This window comes from Callorhinchus milii, unplaced genomic scaffold (genome assembly GCF_018977255.1).
Source record: "Callorhinchus milii isolate IMCB2004 unplaced genomic scaffold, IMCB_Cmil_1.0 Scaffold1, whole genome shotgun sequence".
In the NCBI taxonomy this organism is placed as follows: Eukaryota; Metazoa; Chordata; class Chondrichthyes; order Chimaeriformes; family Callorhinchidae; genus Callorhinchus; species Callorhinchus milii.
The window spans coordinates 127,502,424-127,515,910 of NW_024704742.1; the positions used below are offsets into that span (position 1 = coordinate 127,502,424).

At 44.1% G+C, this 13,487-nt stretch overlaps 1 non-coding gene across 1 annotated transcript; it reads right to left on the reverse strand.

Annotated features, from left to right (window-relative positions):
* Nucleotides 1-2,814: 2,814 nt before the first annotated feature.
* Nucleotides 2,815-2,886, reverse strand: trnav-cac. Its single transcript has one exon. It is a non-coding gene; the product is annotated as a tRNA-Val (tRNA).
* Nucleotides 2,887-13,487: the final 10,601 nt, after the last annotated feature.

Genomic DNA, 13,487 nt, shown 5'->3' on the forward strand with positions numbered 1-13,487 from the left:
CTCTCACTTGCAAAGCGAGTGCTCTAACCACTGAGCTACAGGACTCCGTGGGACGAGAATGGAAAAGACAAAGAGGGGAAAGCCAGGACACGACAGACAGAAGTAATACAAGAAGTAATTGCCTTTCCTGGACTGTAGAAACGTCGTCTCGCAAGCGCCAGGACCCCGATTCGATTCCCGGGCGGGGCAAACCTTGGGCGAGTTTCCTTACTCCTCACACCTCTGTTTACCAAGCAGTGAGTAGGAGGCCCCGGGTGTCAGTCGATTGGCGGATCACTTTCTGAGAGGAATAATCCCTTCAATAACAACAACAACAAACAAACAAACCCAATGACATTTTTGTAGCGCCTTTCGCGTCGAGAGGACGTCCCAAAGGGCTGGACAATCAGTGTGCAACCAGTGAGGGCAAGTGGGGAAAGGAGGGTGACCGAAGGTCTTGAGACGGGTCTTGAAGGAGGTAAGAGAGGGGGGCGGGGAGGAGGGACTGTGGGATGGAGTTCCAGAGGGTGGGGGCAGAGTAGCAGAGGGCCTGCCCGCCAATGGAGGGGCGGGTGAGGCGGGGCACATGAAGGAGGCTAGAACCCGCTGAGCAGAGGGAGCGGGCAGGATGGTAGGGGGTCAGGATGTCGCGGAGGTAGGGGAGAGCAACAACAACAAGGTTACATTTGTATAGCGGCTTTCATGTCGGGAGGACGTCCCAAGGCACTGGACAGTGTGCAGCATTTCAGACCCGAGCTGGGGGGAGAAGGGAGAGGAGGGGAGGGGGGGTGGCCGATGGCCTGGTCGAAGAGGAGGGTCTTGAGGCGGGACTTGAAGGAGGCTAAGGAGGGGGTGAGGCAGAGTGACTGGGGATGGAATTCTAGAGGTTGGGGGCAGAATGGCTGAAGGCTCTCCCGCCAATGGTGGGGCGGGTGGGTCAGGAGATGTGGAACAGGTCAGAGCCGGCTGAGCGGAGGGAACGGGCGGGTTGGTAGGGGGTTAGGAGGTCGCAGAGGTAGGGTGGGGCGAGGCCATGGAGGGGTTTGTATGTGAGGACCAGGATCTTGAACTGGATCCTCTGAAAGATAGGGAGCAATTGGAGTCGGGTGAGAGTGGGGGAGATGGGGTCACGGAGCTTGATGAGGGAGAGGACACGGGCACAGAGTTCTGGATGGTCTGCAGCCTATGGAGGGAGGAGTAGGACAGTTCGACAAGCAGTGAGTTTGCGTGGTCAAGCCTGGATGTTATGAATGCATGTATGAGGGACTTGGCAGCCTGCGGTGTGAGACAGTGATGCAGAGGTGGGGAAAGGCGGAGCAGGTCATGATATGGATGTGGGGTATGGAGAACACTTGAGGGTCAAACAGGACCCCGAAGTTCCATATGGGCTATGTGAGATGTAGTGTGCATCCATCCACCAATGCCCTTGGTCTTGTTGGACATTCAACTGCAGGAAGTTAGATGATGTTCGACAGGCAATCTGTGAGGACAGCAGTGGTCCTGGAATCAAGGGTGGAGGCAGAGAATCAAATCAATCAATAAATAAAGAAATAATTTGGTCACTCAATCCACAACTATTTGTGGCACACTGCTCTGTGCAATTGGCTGCCATGTTTCATCCACAAAACATACAGTCAATTCACTTTACAGTATATTCCATGAAGCGCTTTAAGACATCTCACCAAATTGATAAGGTACTGTATCAAATGCAAGGATTATTACTATAAAGAGTCAGACCTTTCCAGAGTAAAATGAGAGAGAGCAATTGATCACTGCAGACCGAGACAGGAAGGGAGACCTACAAATCTTTCTGGACTGGAGAAGATGAGTAGGGACAACAAGACCTATCTGAAGGTAGAAGACAGACAAAAAGTTGTACAGTAATTAACTTTCCTGGACAACAGAAAGGTCAGAGAGATAGACCTTTTTTCCCTCTAGATATGCTGCAACTTCCTTTGCTCAACATCCAGTGTAAAGATTAATCTTGTTAAGTTGAAATTTTCACCCAATATCTATAAATTATAATGCTATAACCGTGTTCTAAGAAGCAAATTTAAACTTAAACTCCTTAAAACAGTAACTCTAAGACAACCTCTTGAACTTTAAAACTCTTTCAAGGAAGTCTTGGATGAACCTCAGTTTATGAAGACACTGCCTCTAAGGATTGTGCTTGTTTGTTATTTTGGGCAGTAAAGAAACTAAGAATAATTCTGTAGAGATCAAATATCCCCATTTGTATGCGTTACAGTGTATCAGGTATTTTACATTTCCCACATAAATAAAAGATCTGTATGTTCTAGTATTTATTGCTACATTCTATTTCCTTGACTTAAGAAACAGAAATCCTTCTCACCCCCCAATTCACCAAGCCTACCCTTTCTTCATTCTACTTCTGGGTTGCTGGATTGTAAAGGGGCTGACCATATTTTGAATGATTTAACACTCTGGGAGACTAGTTCATCACAAGTATTGCCCAGCATTCAATATTCACCTTAAAAGGCCTACTGTGGAAAAAAAATCATGCCGATGTTTAATTGAGCGTTGTTTTCTCGTGTCCTTATTCAGCATTTGCTGAATATATTTTCATGAATGTATCCATACTTTGAAGACACTGTCCTTCTTGAGCACTACAACTTGTAGAGTCTTGGAGCACTGGCTCATAAAACTCAAGGAAGCCAGTTACAATAATAATAGTAATCCTTGAATTTGATATAGCGCCTTATCATGTCTTCTAGACGTCTCAAAGACGTCGTGGATTGAGTGACCAAATTATTAATGTTTTTTTCTTGAGGGATTATTATCAAGCGTGTGGAGTAAAGAAACTTGCTCAAGGTTTCGTCCTGCCAGGAATTGAACCCAGGTCTCTCGCTTGTGAGGCGAGTGCTCTAACCACTGAGCTACAGGACTCCATGTTCACATTTTGTTTTCACATTTAGCTATGTGAACACGACACTTGGTTGTGGGATTTTGACAGTGCCTGCAGTAAACAGAAGAATTTGCAATTAAGAGGAAGAATTAAAATGAATGAAGCAAGTTACACCTTAGCGCTGAGAGGCTGCTGTTAGCATCCAGTGGCAGGATTCCTCCAGTTACACCTGAACAAGATTTGGTTGCGTTGGCCACACGGCTGTAACCAGACAACAGAAAGAAGCTGGTGACTGCTGCAGCATTAATGACAGCTATTTCCCTCCATCACTGCTAAAAAGAAGCCCGTATCTAGTCCTGTAGCTCAGTGGGTGGAGTCCTGTAGCACAGTGGTTAGAGCACTTGCTTTGCAAGCGAGACACTTGGGTTCAATTCCAGGCAGGGCGAAACTGGGCAAGTTTCCTTACTCCACACGCCTAATAATAATCCCTCCATAAACAAAAAGAATAATAAATAGTTCATTTTCAATCCACGACTGTTTGTGGGACACTGCTGTGCGCAATTGGCTGCCACGTTTCGCCCACAAATATACAGTCAATTCACTTTACAGTCTATTCTGTGAAGCGCTTTGAGACATCGAGAAGACGTGAAAAGCGCTATATCAAATACAAGGATTATTATTATTTGTTGTGGTCAGTTGAGTGACACGTGAAAACTCATCACAATGCTTAAGAATATCAAAGCAGCAAGATTTCCACATATTTATGCCATATACACATGGAAATTTACCTGTGCTTGGAATGGATGTGCACTCCCCAATGGGATGCACCGTCTTAGGATATTAGGCATAAGAACCAAAGTTTAAGGACCCAGAATGTGAGTTTGGTCACTGTTGGACCAAACCAGCAACAACCACATATCTTGTCATTGAAAGCACTGTCTGGCAAACTTGTCCATGTTCTTAGCTTGTAATGTTAACAGGATCTGAGTGGGAAGAATCTCTGTACCCAGTGATCAGTTTACCCTTCCAAGTCATGTGAATGAGCCATGTCTGTCACTGAAAGTGCCTTAGAGTACTGCGTCCCTCCATTGCACTTCATCGCCAAGCATATTACATTAGTAATGAATAATAATCCTTGTATTTTCATATATTGCCTTTCACGTGAGTGCTTCAAAGGATTTACTGTAAAGTGTTGTGACTGTGTATCTTGTAGGTGAACGTGGCAGGTAATTTGTTGCACAGTAATATCCCACAAAGGCTATGAAGTGAATGACCTAATTTTATTTGGGGAAATACTGGCCAGGACAGTGGGAGAAACTACCTTCTCTTTTCAAATAGTGTCGCCACAACTTTCATATCCAACTGAACAGGCAGACATGCCATTGATTTAACGTCTCATCCAAAAGATCACACCTCCAATAATGCAATTTACTGGAGTCAGCTCAGCACCAAAAAGCTCATGGTACCTCCCCCCTCCCTCCCTCCAGAGGATATTATAATACAAATTTACATTTAAATAGCCCCTCTCACATCAGGAGGATGTCCCAAGGTGCTTATCAGTACTGCTGGGCTTCTGAGCTCGGGGTAGGAACCTAGGGGGATGGGGAGGAGAAATGTTCCCGAAAGCACAGTCAAAGGGGTAGGTCTCAAAACCAGATGATATTGCGCAATGTTGCATGGAGCTCCACCTAATATTCAAGATAGGTAGCAACAAGTAGCGTGCTTGTTGCTACCTACCAATACTCGGGTGGGGTATATCTCACATTATTATCCTGGGCTCCTGTAATACCCAGAAAAGCGTATTGGCCATCAGGGCTCTCACCTACTTACACCTCCCCCCTCCCACTAATCCTAATACTACCCACTATGTGAAGAAATGTTTCCTGATCTGACTTGCAACCATCTTGGCTCTAATTTTAAAATTATGTTCTCTTGTTTTGGATCCAAGAGTTGTCCAATATCTAGCTTGACTATTGCCTTCAATTTTAATCACCCATTAACTTTTGCTTCAGAGATAAATTGAGCACTTCTCCTTCCTTGGGCATTATAACAGAATCAACTGGGGGCGTTTGAAAGATAATTGGACGGACATGGAGGATTTGGGTGGGGGCTATTGGGAGGCTGAAGGGAAAGAACAGAGAATTGGGATTAAGATGGATGAACAAACACTGATGAAAAAAATGGGGGATTGCCATGGTTCCTTAATCTCCTGGAGAATCGTCCAATAACTAAATCAGAGTTTGAAATGGAAGATGGATTTCCAATCTATCCCTACAACATATTCTGTAGGTATTTGAGGTAATCTAAAAATCTAAATCTACTGTTGCAACTGTAATCGTAGCCAATCTCAATTTAGTGTATTTTAAGATAGAGCCTTTAAATAGTTTTTCATATTCAACAGAAATAAAATGGGTCTCCTATAAGAAGTCAACATCACACCCCAGGACAACTCTCAAGTGTTTTTTGTAGAACTCAGTGCAAAAGGTTAAAGATGCAATGAGCTAAACAAGATACACTGTCCCTGACAACACAGGGCCAACACAAGGAGGTGAGCAAGTAACATTATACAAAGCAAGCAAGAACTACATTTAAAATTGAAACAAATATGAAAATATACGTCTACCAGAAAAGTCAGCATGAATGACCTTTCTCACCCAATGGTTGGAAATGAAAAGTACATAGTACTCAATGTCAAAGACAGTGCCAGGTTCTGAATAAAATATTATTTGCTCAGTACATGAATTTCTAAGCTTGATACATATGAATGAAGATAAAATAAAATAATTTTCTTTCCTTTCAAATGAAACAGTGTCACCAACAAACACTAAACATTCAAAGTGCAGCAAAATAAATTTGAATCGCTTCACAGAAAAAATCCCCTTCAAATCCTGAAATGTAATTTTGTTGTTGTTGAAACGTAAAAATATATGAGGCTATACATCAAAATTATTAAAACGATCCAAAAGCAATATTGAAAAAATCCAATTCAACAACAACTTGGGGATGTCATCTGCAGACATGGGGTACATTTCCACATGTATGTAGATGACACCCAATTCTATCTTTCCACCTCTCTTTGCGACCCCCAGTCCCCTGATGTTCTGTCAGCCTGTCAGATCTTAGTGTGCGCAAACTTCCTTCAGTTGAACGTTGACAAGACGGAAGTCTCTTTAGCTCTCGTCAACGTCTAAAATCTCACGGCTCTCACCTCCTCCACCTACCCGACCTCCCCCCTAAAGCTCTCCGAACCCGTACACAACCTAGACATTAGGTTCGAACCCCAATTATCCTTCCTCCCCCACATCCGCTCCCTCACCAACACCGCCTTCTACCACCTCCGATGCATCGCCCTTCTCCGCCAATACCTCTCCCCAAAAGCCGCTGAAACCCTGGTCCATGCCTTTGTCACCTCTCGGCTGGACTACTCTAACGCCCTCCTCGCCGGTCTCACATCCACTACCATCCATAAAATCCAAATCATTCAAAACTGCTGCCCGCATTCTTACTCGCACCAAACTCCGCTCCCCGATTACCCCAGTCCTTACCAGACTGCACTGGATGCCTATCCCAGAGAGGATCGATTTCAAGATCCTCACCTTTGTATTCAAGTCCCTGCACTCCTCTGCACCCCCCTACCTCTCTGACCTCCTCTCTCCTCAAAACACTACCCGTTGCTTTCGTTGCTCCTGGTCTGGCCTCTTCCTCATCCCCCGAGTCCTCCGGTCCACCCTCGGTGGCCATGCCTTCAGCCACTATACCCCGAGGCTCTGGAACTACCTTCCTCGCTCCCATCGCCTCGCTCCCTCCCTTCCCATTTTCAGGTCTCGGCTGAAGACCTTTCTTTTCGACCGCGCCTTTGGTCACCTTCCTCCCCCTCCTCCTGGCTCGGCCCCGGGATCCTTTACTGCAAAGCGCTGCGAGACGCCGCCCGGCGTGGAGGGCACTATATAAATCCAAGCTGTTGTTATTTATACAGTGCTCATCATATGGAGTAATGTCTTGGAGTACCTCACAAGGATGGGTTGGATACTAAAGGGAAAGGGGAAGTGCAATAGGCACATTCAAAGAGGTAGTATTTTCTGGCAAGACTTAAAAAACGAAAAAGAGGGAGGTGATACAGAGGGGTAAAGGGAAGGAATTGCAGAGGTTAGAGGTGTAAGAGTTGAAGTCTAGGCCATCGTTGGCACGGAGAAAGTAGAGGATGCACAAGTAGTCTCATTTAGCTTGGTGGAGGGGATTCACAGAAGAACAGGGCAGGAGAGGATCAAAAAGATAAGGAGGTGCCAGGTGTGGATGGATTTGTACTTGAGGATGAGGAGCTTGAAATTGATCCTCTGGGAGACAGACTGGGGCCGTTTTAAATTTTTCTAAATTGGAAATGCACATCTCACTTCCTAATATCCACACCAACAATTAAATTAGTGAAAGCGAAGTTTGGTGAGGATGCAGGCGGCAGAGTTTTGGGTGAGTTGCAGCTTGTGACTGTTGGAGCTAGGGAAACCAGGAAGAAATGCATTGGAAAAGGTTAAGCGGGATGTAACAAAGGCACGAATGAATTTTCCAGCAGCACTAGGTTCAGTGAGTTTGAGAGAGACTGGGGAGGTTAAGGAGGTCAGAGCTGGAGGAGAGGAGACATTGTCTGCACCCAAGCCAATATGTTATCCATTTTGAAATGGAGGAAATTTTGTTTGAATCATTCCTTAGAAGGAATTCCTTTCTAAGCTTCCTCATGCAGCAGAAAAAAAGAACCTAAAGAGGGATGAGAATCCAAAAAATGTATCCTTTAAGAAAAATAAGATACACAATATATGAGATAGTGCACATAATAATCCTTACATTTGCTACTGCACCTTTCATGTCGGGAGGATTGTTAAAAGTGCTTCACAGGGTACACTGTAAGATGGAGTGACTTTTTTAATCAAAGAACACAGCAACCAATTTGCACACAGCAATGCTTATACAAGGTTATTAATAATAGAAGTAAAGAACATTTATTTAACCTCCTGCTATTTTTATTGTAGGATAACAGAGCTTCTCTCATTTGATGGAATCTTTTCTAAACTGACAACTCCCAGCTGAAGTTTCTCAGTGCCTTATTCTGAACCTTGTCCTTTGAATTGTTTTAAATATTTCCAAATTGGAAATTCACACCTTACTTCCCATTATCCACATCAACGTTTAACTTTTACCAATCCTCCCAGAAGCCTTGAGAGTTAACCCATTCAATTGGTTAAAATGCTACTCTCTTACCAGCGGGATGTGCTGCCACCTGCTGGATGATAGTTTACTCTGGCATTACTTTACCTCATTGCACAAGGGTCTGGTTCTTCCTCCTTTGTCAAAGAAAAGGAACCAATCTCCAATTAACTTCAAACATTTATTTGCGATTTGAGCTAAATAAAAGAGTAAAGTTTCCCAGCAGGCGATAACCATTATGATAAGCCTGAAGTGAAGTGGCACGACTCGACTTTATGTGCTTGGTATTGTGGCAGGGGGGCTTCAGCCTCCAGCATCTCTGGGTGTTTCATATTGAGTAATTTAAGAACATTTTCAATTTAGACAACAAATCATTCCTCATTTTTAAAGACAATAATAAATAACAATAATTCTTGCATTTGATATAGCCCTTTCGCATTAGAAGGATGTCTATAAGCACTTCACAGGATTTATTGTGAAGTGTAGTGACTAGGTACTTTGTATTTTTCTTTTAATGAGTGCCCACTTTTGGTGTGATTACATAGCATCTGTTTTGAGTTTCGTACTGAATTTAAGAAAAAGCCATGTCTACTTTTTTTAAAAATTTCTTCCCGCTGGCATATGCTTCTCTGCTTCTGATCTGGTCTCCTCTTGTTGGAGTATGATTTCATGGTCTGTGTTTCTGTGAGTATAGTTTCACAGGCTGCTTACCCTCCAGTATTCCTCTATTCACCATAGCATTAGGGTTTTGGAAGCATTTAGCACACAAAAACAATGAATGTCTTAATTCCAGTGGTCAGTTGATTGATTTCACTAACTTGTAGTTATTTCTGAATACCACATTACTCCAAATACCTGTGTGGAATACCAGTCTCTAAAATAGGATAAATTATAACAACAAGACCAAACATTCCACACACAGGAATGCACCTAGCACAGCTGTTCTAATTACTGCAGCACCAACCAGTGTTTTGTTGTTCTAGTGTTAGAGAAAGCAGAAATGTTTGATTTGTAAGTGCTTTTAGTAAAATTCATAAGGTCCTTTGTGAGAAAAATTAGATTCTCTGTGCTTTTTCTCACTGAAGTTCATTTGTGAGGAGGAGAAAGATTGGATCATCCCAACTATCACCCAGACCAGCACGCTTTCTCTACTAAATCCTGTCATACCTTCCTGTTTCTTTGTTGATCAAGTTACGAGGAAAATCTACTAAAATTATTGCACTTATTGCCAGACTAACTATTTTCATACATAAATAAAATGCGTATTGATTCCATGAACAAAATTGATTTTGTAGGAATACCAAACAATAATACATCTTTGCTTTAATATATTCAACAAATGTTACAATGCTATAAAAAGTAAACTGTGTTCCTGTGATTTTGATGTACTTCTGAGTTACGTACATTGATGTATGAACCTCTTGTCAAACACACTTGCTTACTTTGTCAACAATCTGAATTGCTATGTATTGTGCCATCTTGTGGTAAACATATGTCATAAATTGTAAACTTAAGAAAAGTTTACTTTGAAATGTTTCATATTTCCAAATAGTCATACACAAAACTTTTTATAGGGTAACAAACTTGTAATATAATATTGTAATTCATTTTAAACTTCACAAGTATTGGTATCTTAAAATATCAAATTAAAAAAAAATTCAGCAGGATGTTAACATGTTAAAAATCAAAGTTGCCTCTGTTGAAGTTTCTACAGGGCTTTCATCAGGAAAAGATGCTGAAGCATAGTTAATCTGAAGCATAGAGATAACGCATGAATACCTTGATGAAATTGACAACACCTTTGATGTGCTCTGCTGTTACTTTGAGAGAAAAAAATATCAGTTGGGTTCAAAATATCTGTCAGCTTCATAAAGAAAATACTGCTTTTGTTTCATTGATGTTGGTTCTGTTATTTCATTCTTGGTAACATGGTGACATATTTAAATAACAATATTTACCTTAGTTAAATGTTTGGGGCGTACTGTTGTCCTTCATACTTAATACTATATAGGAAATGTCTGTCCTACATGTAGTAGAATTCTAAATCATTGTCACATTTCGAAGCTTTAGGTAAAACACTTTAACACTTGCTTGCAAGAGAAAAGGTAAATAATCCTGGATTATTATTCAGATGCAATAAGATTTTATTGTTGACTAGTAATGTTACTTAAAAGATGGACCAAGGTATCCATTTTAAAAAAATGTTTAGATTTTTCTATGCTTTTTACTGCAAGAACTGCTTACAAACACAAGAATTTAATAAACTGTATTGTGCACAATTGTTTTAGAATTGCTACACCTTAAAACAACAACTTGCACTTAAATAGCACCCGCCACGCAGGGTAGATTCTTAGAGCGCTTAACAGTGGTGGAGCCTGACTCCGAGCCGGGGGGAGGGGAGAGGTGGCTGAAAGCACGGTCAAGAGAAAAGTTTTCAGGTGGGACTTGAAAGAGGAGAGAGCGGGGACAAGGCGAAGGGATTGAGGGAGAGTGTTCCACAGTTTCAGGGCATAGTGGCTGAAAGTGCAACCTCCGATGGTGGGGTGGAGGGAGCGAAACACGAGCAGGAGGCCGGTACCAGTTGGCTGTATATCACCGACATCATCAACCTGTCCCTCTCCTCTGGCTCTGTCCCCATTCCCTTAAAAACTGCCATCATCACGCCCACCCTGAAAAAACCCTCCCTTGATGCGTCGCAGCTATCAAGCTACCGGCCCATCTCCAACCTCCCCTTTCTCTCCAAGGTCCTGGAAAGAGTTGTCGCCTCCCAACTGCGCTCTTTCCTTTCCACCCATTCTCTTTTCGAACCCCTTCAGTCAGGTTTCCGTGCTGCCCATAGCACAGAAACTGCCCTGGTCAAGGTCACCAATGATATCCTGACCATCTGTGACCAGGGCTCCCTCTGCCTCCTCGTCCTCCTCGACCTATCGGCAGCATTCGATACGGTCGACCACGCTATCCTACTCCACCGCTTGTCCTCCCACCTCAACCTTCAAGGCACTGTCCTTGAGTGGTTTAGGTCGTACCTTTCTCACCGTCTTCACTTTGTCTCGACGAATGGCTTCTCCTCCACCCCCCGTACTGTCTCATGTGGAGTCCCTCAGGGCTCTGTCCTCGGTCCCCTCCTCTTCACCCTCTATATGCTCCCCCTCGGTGACATCATCCGCAGACATGGAGTTAACTTCCACATGTATGCGGATGACACCCAACTCTACCTTTCCTCCTCTACTCTCAACTCCACGACCACCGATGTCCTGACAGCTGCCTGTCCGACATCGAGTCCTGGACGAGAGACAACTTTCTTCAGCTCAACGTGCGAAAAACCGAGGCCCTCCTGATTGGCTCACGTCAGCGCCTCCGCACCTCAGGCGCTGACACCATCAGCATCCAAGGCTGCACTCTCCACCTCTCAAAGCCAGTCAGGAACCTCGGCGTTTTGTTCGACCCTGAGCTGTCCTTTCTCCCTCACATCCGCACCACAACTGGCACCGCCTTCCATCACCTCCGGAACATCGCCAGACTACGGCACTACCTCACCCCTCACGCTGCTGAAACCCTGGTTCACGCCTGGACTATGGGAACTCTCTCCTCGCCGGCCTTCCCGGCACCTCCCTCCACAAGCTGCAGGTCATCCAGAACTCTGCAGCTCGTGTACTGTCCCGCACCAGGCTTCGGGACCACATCACTCCCACCCTCGCTCGCCTCCACTGGCTCCCCATCCCCCAGAGGATTGATTTCAAGATCCTCATCCTCACCTACAAGGCCATTCACGGCCTTGCTCCCTCCTACCTCTCCAACCTACTATCCCCCTACCTACCTGCCCGTACCCTCCGTTCCTCCGGCTCCGGTCTGCTCCACGTCCCCCGCCCCAATCGCCCTACCATCGGTGGTCGGGCCTTCAGCCTCTCAGCCCCGAGGCTCTGGAACTCTATCCCCCAGTGCCTTCGCCGCTTCCTCCCTTTCCTCCTTCAAGGCCGGTCTCAAAACCTTTCTCTTTGACCGAGCCTTCAGCTCCCCTCTCGACTCTCTTCCCCCTCCTCGCTCCCTCCCATCCCTCCCCTCACCCTGACCATTTCCCCCTCCTCGCTCCCTCCCCTCACCCTGACCATTTCCCCCTGCTCGGGTCATGACCCAACTGTGCAGCGCCTTGGGACGTCCTCCTGACGTGAAAGGCGCTTTATAAATGGAATCTTGTTGTTGTTGTTGTTGTTGTTGAGGGGAGATGCCGGGTGGTGGATTAGAGAGTGAGGAGGTTGGAGAGGTAGGGAGGTGCCAGAGAGTGAAGGGATTTGAACATGAGTGTGAGGATCTTGAAGTCGATCCATTCGGTGATGGGGAGCCAGTGAAGCCTGGCCAGAACTGGAGAGATGTGGACCTTATTGTCTAACAGCGAGTCTCACAAACCCTGCATCAACAAATTGCTAATCTCCTTCCTCATGTTGTCCTTTTGTCAAGTCGCTTCTTCAGCATTGTTAATATGTAATGATGTCTTTGAATACGGAAGTTGGCTTAATTTTTCTTGACAAAGAAATGTGAGCAAGGCTTTTTGCCCTGAATGTGAAAAGTCCCTTTTATTATTGTGTAACTATGTAGTGTCATCTTTAATTTAGTAACAAGAAAAGATGTTACCGGAATGGGTGGATATAGCTGTCAAGAAAGATATGACAGGTTAGAGCTTTTATCTCTGGAAAAGAGACGATTGAGACCTGATAGAGGTATTTAAAATTGTGCAAGAATTCAGTAAGTGGACTTTAATAAGCTGTTACCACTTATTGGTGAATCCGAAATAAGGGGTATCAATGTAAGATAGTCAGTAGCTGAACTAAAAGGAAATTTAGGAAGAAATTCTTTAGGCAAAGGTGGATGAGAATGTAGAACTCACTGTTGGAAGCAGAAAGCTTCAACATATTTAAAAGGAAACTTGATACATACAAGAACTAGAAAGGAATAGAGGGGAATAGGAGGGATTCTTGTATAATAGGAGGGGTGGAGTGTCATGTGGAGTATGAACACTGGCAGGGACCAGTTGGGCTGAATGGCTTGTTTCTATGAGTTCTATGTGATTTTATGTTAATTGTTTATTGATATTACAAACTATATTGCATATGTTGTATAATAAAATTTAGAAGCTTTATGACCAAGCAATAAGTCTTTATATAATAGTTTACCTGTTTTTTCTGAAGACAGTAATCGGATGTGGTACAATGTACTTATCAATGCAACAAAGCCTGGAATTACTCCCATCTCCTTGTCTGTAAAGTTATTTAAAGCTTTCCTTTTTGGGCAGAGATCGACATCAATGGAAAAAGTTTGTTGGCAGGACGCAACCTGATCAGTCATGGCCAAGGAGTGTGAGAGGTGCATGGCACTCTGCATGCACATTCTCTAATAAAAAACAAGTTGCTCACTTCCATCAATAGATATGAGTTCCAGCCTCGTAAAATTC